Consider the following 7,178-nt stretch of genomic DNA (forward strand, 5'->3'; position numbering starts at 1 on the left):
ACTTGCTGTATGTCTCTCTCAGATATCAATATGCCTTGTATACTGTTGTTCAGGTTAGTTATCATTGTTTTAGTTTTCAATGGAGCCCCTAGTTCCACTCCTCACACCTCTGATACCTCCTTTGTCCCACCTCCCACACATGCGGTGACCTCACCCATTATAACCAGCATGTCCAGATATACAACCTCTCTTATCATCACCCAGTGCCTGGGCTTACCTCCACTGTACCCGCACCCCACCATACCCCTGTCTGCACATGTGCACTGAATATATTCTACCACGCCCATAAATCTGCTCCTTTTATTTCTTGGCTTAGGAAGGCCACCAAAAATTCGGAGATTTCTATACCCAACTATAACACTTTCCGTCAAGATAGAACTGCCAAAGGGGGAGGAGTTGCAATCTACTGCAGAGATAGCCTGCAAAGTTCTGTCATACTTTCCAAGTCTATGCCCAAACAGTTCTAACAGTTCGAAATGAATCTCTCCAGATATAAGTCTCTCACTGTTGCCGCCTGCTACCGACACCCCTCAGCTCCCAGCTGTGCCCTGGACAACATCTGTGAATTGATCGCCCCCCATCTAGCTTCAGAGTTTGTTCTGTTAGGTGACCTAAACTGGGATATGCTTAACACCCCAGCAGTCCTACTATCTAAGCTAGATGCCCTCAATCTCACCCAAATCATCAAGGAACCCACCAGGTACAACACTAAATCCGTAAACATGGGCACCCTAATTGACATTATCCTGACCAACTTGCCCTCCAAATATACCTCTGCTGTCTTCAATCAGGATCTCAGCTATCACTGCCTTATTGCCTGTATTTGCTACGGGTCCGCGGTCAAACGACCACCCCTTATCACTGTCAAACGCTCCCTAAAACACTTCTGCGAGCAGGCCTTTAACATCTACAATCCAAAATCAAATCTAGAGTTGGCTTTCTATTTCGCAACAAAGCCTCCTTCACTCACGCCGCAAAACTTACCCTAATAAAACTGACTATCCTACCGATCCTCAACTTCGACGATGTCATCTACAAAATAGCTTCCTATACTCTACTCAGCAAACTGGATGCAGTTTATCACAGTGCCATCCGTTTTGTTACTAAAGCAACTTATACCACCCACCACTGCGACCTGTATGCTCTAGTCGGCTGGCCCTCGCTACATGTTCGTCGCCAGACCCACTGGCTCCAGGTCATCTACACGTCTATGCAAGGTAAAGCTCCGCCTTATCTCAGTTCACTGGTCACGATGGCAACACCCACTCGTAGCACGCGCTCCAGCAGGTGTATCTCACTGATCATCCCTAAAGCCAAAACCTCATTTGGCCGCCTTTCCTTCCAGTTCTCTGCTGCCTGCGACTGGAACGAATTGCAAAAATCTCTGAAGTTGGAGACTTTTATCTCCTTCACCAACTTTAAACATCTGCTATCTGAGCAGCTAACCGATCACTGCAGCTGTACATAGTCCTATATAGCCCACCCAATTTACCTACCTCATCCCCATACTGTTTTTATTTAATTTACTTTTCTGCACTTTTGCACACCAGTATCTCTACCTGCACATGTTCATCTGATCATTTATCACTCCAGTGCTAAATTGTAATTATTCACTCCTATGGCCTATTTATTGCCTACCTCCTCATGCCTTTTGCACTCAATGTATATAGATTATTTTTTTCTACTATGTTATTGACTTGTTTATTGTTTACTCCATGTGTAACTCTGTGTTGTTGTCTGTTCACACTTCTATGCTTTATCTTGGCCAGGTTGCAGTTGCAAATCAAATCAAATCAAATGTATTTATATAGCCCTTCGTACATCAGCTGATATCTCAAAGTGCTGTACAGAAACCCAGCCTAAAACCCCAAACAGCAAGCAATGCAGGTGTAGAAGCACGGTGGCTAGGAAAAACTCCCTAGAAAGGCCAAAACCTAGGAAGAAACCTAGAGAGGAACCAGGCTATGTGGGGTGGCCAGTCCTCTTCTGGCTGTGCCGGGTGGAGATTATAACAGAACATGGTCAAGATGTTCAAATGTTCATAAATGACCAGCATGGTCGAATAATAATAAGGCAGAACAGTTGAAACTGGAGCAGCAGCACAGTCAGGTGGACTGGGGACAGCAAGGAGTCATCATGTCAGGTATTCCTGGGGCATGGTCCTAGGGCTCAGGTCCTCCGAGAGAGAGAAAGAAAGAGAGAATTAGAGAGAGCATACGTGGGATGGCCAGTCCTCTTCTGGCTGTGCCGGGTGGAGATTATAACAGAACATGGCCAAGATGTTAAAATGTTCATAAATGACCAGCATGGTCGAATAATAATACGGCAGAACAGTTGAAACTGGAATAGCAGCACAGCCAGGTGGACTGGGGACAGCAAGGAGTCATCATGTCAGGTAGTCCTGGGGCATGGTCCTAGGGCTCAGGTCCTCCGAGAGAGAGAAAGAGAGAAGGAGAGAATTAGAGAACGCACACTTAGATTCACACAGGACACCGAATAGGACAGGAGAAGTACTCCAGATATAACAAACTGACCCTAGCCCCACGACACATAAACTACTGCAGCATAAATACTGGAGGCTGAGACAGGAGGGGTCAGGAGACACTGTGGCCCCATCCGAGGACACCCCCGGACAGGGCCAAACAGGAAGGATATAACCCCACCCACTTTGCCAAAGCACAGCCCTCACACCACTAGAGGGATATCTTCAACCACCAATTTACCATCCTGAGACAAGGCTGAGTATAGCCCACAAAGACCTCCGCCACGGCACAACCCATGGGGGGGGGGGGGCAACCCAGACAGGATGACCACATCAGTGACTCAACCCACTCAGGTGACGCACCCCCTCCAGGGATGGCATGAGAGAGCCCCAGTAAGCCAGTGACTCAGCCTCTGTAATAGGGTTAGAGGCAGAGAATCCCAGTGGAAAGAGGGGAACCGGCCAGGCAGAGACAGCAAGGGCGGTTCGTTGCTCCAGAGCCTTTCCGTTCACCCTCCCACTCCTGGGCCAGACTACACTCAATCATATGACCCACTGAAGAGATGAGTCTTCAGTAGAGACTTAAAGGTTGAGACCGAGTTTGCGTCTCTGACATGGGTAGGCAGACCGTTCCATAACAATGGAGCTCTATAGGAGAAAGCCCTACCTCCAGCTGTTTGCTTAGAAATTCTAGGGACAATTAGGAGGCCTGCGTCTTGTGACCGTAGAGTACGTGTAGGTATGTACGGCAGGACCAAATCAGAGAGATAGGTAGGAGCAAGCCCATGTAATGCTTTGTAGGTTAGCAGTAAAACCTTGAAATCAGCCCTTGCTTTGACAGGAAGCCAGTGTAGAGAGGCTAGCACTGGAGTAATATGATCAATTTTTTTGGTTCTAGTCAGGATTCTAGCAGCCGTATTTAGCACTAACTGAAGTTTATTTAGTGCTTTATCCGGGTAGCCGGAAAGTAGAGCATTGCAGTAGTCTAACCTAGAAGTGACAAAAGCATGGATTCATTTTTCTGCATCATTTTTGGACAGAAAGTTTCTGATTTTTGCAATGTTACGTAGATGGAAAAAGCTGTCCTTGAAATGGTCTTGATATGTTCTTCAAAAGAGAGATCAGGGTCCAGAGTAACGCCGAGGTCCTTCACAGTTTTATTTGAGACGACTGTACAACCATTAAGATTAATTGTCAGATTCAACAGAAGATCTCTTTGTTTCTTGGGACCTAGAACAAGAATCTCTGTTTTGTCCGAGTTTAAAAGTAGAAAATTTGCAGCCATCCACTTCCTTATGTCTGAAACACATTCTTCTAGCAAGGGCAATTTTGGGGCTTCACCATGTTTCATTGAAATGTACAGCTGTGTGTCATCCGCATAGCAGTGAAAGTTAACATTATGTTTTCGAATAACATCCCCAAGAGGTAAAATATATAGTGAAAACAATAGTGGTCCTAAAATGGAACCTTGAGGAACACTGAAATTTACAGTTGATTTGTCAGAGGACAAACCATTCACAGAGACACACTAATATCTTTCCGACAGATAAGATCTAAACCAGGCCAGAACTTGTCCTTGTAGACCAATTTGGGTTTCCAATCTCTCCAAAAGAATGTGGTGATCGATGGTATCAAAAGCAGCACTAGCAAATGAGAACTTGTTCTCAACTAGCCTACCTGGTTAAATAAAGGTGAAATAAAAAATAAATAAAATTAAATTCTTACTGTAGGTCAGCAGCACAGGTGCCGGATTTATTGAATAATGGGTTAGGGAGCTATCATTGGCGACAGCATTCATGTGCTCAAGACCAAGGATAAATTAAGAAAAAAAGGTGCAAAATACACTGGCCCAAACTTGACATGGCTAACGTAGCAACACACAGCAGCACACACATTTACATTCTCCTTCTTCTCATCCCAAAGACTGAAACCAACCGATTCAAATACCCTCAGTTTCAGGAAGCTCACTCTAGTGGAATATAGGCCTACTATTGCCATATGTAAATAGGTTGCATCAGGTAAGTAGATTTTAGGGCAGTGTTAATTTTGCCAGCAAAACTAGCACAGTTGGGACCAAGTCGCTATTATTCGAGTAACAAACAAGTCTCACGTCACAAGGTCCAAGGCTCAAGACAAGTCCCAAGTAGAACGGGTTGAGTGTAGTTCAAATTGTGCATTTAAAGAGCAAGTCGAGTCAAGCCAAGTTTTTAGGTCAAGTCTCAAGTCAATTAAAACAATTAATCGATACAGGCAATGACTTGTTCAATTTACAAATCTGTGTCTATTTATTGAGGCTACCAATCAGCCATCTCCATTATTTTGTCTACAACACATTTTGCTTATGTTAATCTCAACAACAAAATCCAAATGCAAGCTTCATAAGTAAATTATCAATTTCAAGCAATTTTGACATACCAAAAGATGCTAGTAATTGTTGCTTGTTGCCCCATTTGCATTTGACCTTGCAAAGTAAACGGTTAATATTCTTGATCACCAAATTTTTTTTGTAGTTGCACAATCATTTATGGCAATCCTCTCTCGCTGCAATTTGACGTTTGGCCTGCAACCGATTTTATAGCTGTAAGGCAAATCAGCAATCTGTTTGATGGCTCAGTGGTTTCCAAACGTTTTAACAGGCAACCCCAAAATAGTAGTGGTTCAAAGCATGCGAGACACAAGCATGCATGCAATCTCTGCGCAAATAAACGGTGATGCATTTTCAAAACGCAAGATGCAGAAATAAACAGTGTTTTACACCTGAATTTTGAGCTGAAAAGTAATTAATATTAGCATTCAATATCAACTAGGGATATCATGTCACACTGTCACTTCTCTGTAGACCAGAGCAAGCAGAGTCATAGGCCTATCTACCTGTACGCACAACCTAGACGTCTATGAGTATGATACTGTATGTTACATTTGGTATGGTTACATAATACAGAAGGTAACTTAATGCAAAAACGAAATAACGCAAATGTCTAGCAACCCAAAGGTTGCTTGTTCAAATCTGATCATGGACAACTTGAGCATTTGAACTAATTAGAAACTTTTCAATGAATTACTTATTTTTAGCTACTTTGCAATTATTTAGCATGTTAGCTAAGCCTAACCCTAACCTTAATATTTTTAGCTAACCCTTCCCCTAAACCTGAACTTAACCCTTTAACCATAACTCTTAACCCTAACGTTAACTTGAACCCCTAGCCTAGCTAACATTAGCCAGCTAACTAATGTAAGTCTTAGCCACTTAGTCACCTAGCTAACATTATCCCACATTTTTTAAATTCATAACGTATCACACAAATTGTAATTCGCAACATAATATGCGAATAAATGACGGACTTCCACAAATGTATTTAAATCATACGAATAGTAACATATCATACTAAATAGACTGCCCTCGGATTTACATACAGAAAAATATGAAATGCTCTGAGATCAGGTTGTATATATACTTCAGTGGTGGTACTGCATGTCTAAAGATAGCTGTAACATCGCACTACCTTCAATAATTATGAGATGAAGACGTAACATATTAATTAATTACGATATGTGTGAGGAATAAAAAAGCTACTGACTGTTCATGCTTTCCATCCAATCCTGCAACCTCCACTGCAGACTATGTAACCATACCAAAGTTTGAGTGTTACGGATTTACTTTCTCAAAAACAGGTTATAGGCTACTTGTGCACCACCAAGACAGTAGGCGAAATTAAGAGGTGAAAATAGACCAAATTATTAGGGTGAGGCACATGGGCTACTAATATCTTACTACCCAACATACACTTATTATTACTTTCTTAGCTACAGTATACATATCTCCCTGGCATATTACATCATTTATACAGCAGCATACAGGCATTTTTGGACCTTGTTGTGCTGTGTTCACTTGAACAGGAAGGTGGCGCGGTGGGCCTTCATGGGCAAATTCTGTCATTAAACTTTGTCATCAAAGTCTGGCATTCTCTGGATTTATGGTGCTTTCAAGACAACTGGGAACTCAGGGGAAAAAAAGGTTGAATCATGATGATGTCAGAGTGATCTTCAGGTCATAGCTCTAGAAAGAGGCCAGAGTTCGTTTGGATGAAAGTTCAAAACGTATTTTCCCAGTTGTAGCTCATTTTCTCCCGAGATCCCAGTTGTCTTGAACTCACAAAAGTCAGATTTTTCTGAGTTAACAGTTCTTTTGAGCAAGGCACGAATCATGCTTCATTGACAGCATGGCCATTGTTGAATGTTTATAATTTTAAACTATGAAAAGAGTAAGGCCAGGCACCATAGGCTAATATTGTAACTTACCAGTTGAAAGTATACATAAATAAAATATATTATTGTATTAAAAGTTGTATTTATTTTAAAATAAAAATATGCAAATGAGTTAAAACCTCCTTAAATATGAGCTAATTTCCATATTACTAGAATCTGTTTTTCAACACATTGCTTCAAGGCAGAATTGTTTATGTATATTTTTTATTGTGATAAGACACTCAATGGTCAGACTTTTACAGATTATTTTATCAAAATATTGTTATTTCATGGAATTATTTAAACACTATTCACATGTATGACGGATGCATATTGTGCATATATTTATGCATAAAATGACACTTAAAATCAAAACGACACAAGATGTAAAAAAAAAACCTCTGTAAAAGTCTGACAATTATACCTAAGAACCTGTGTGTGGAATAATGTG

The sequence above is a fragment of the Oncorhynchus clarkii genome, chromosome 23, assembly GCF_045791955.1.
Source record: "Oncorhynchus clarkii lewisi isolate Uvic-CL-2024 chromosome 23, UVic_Ocla_1.0, whole genome shotgun sequence".
Classification (NCBI taxonomy): Eukaryota; Metazoa; Chordata; class Actinopteri; order Salmoniformes; family Salmonidae; genus Oncorhynchus; species Oncorhynchus clarkii.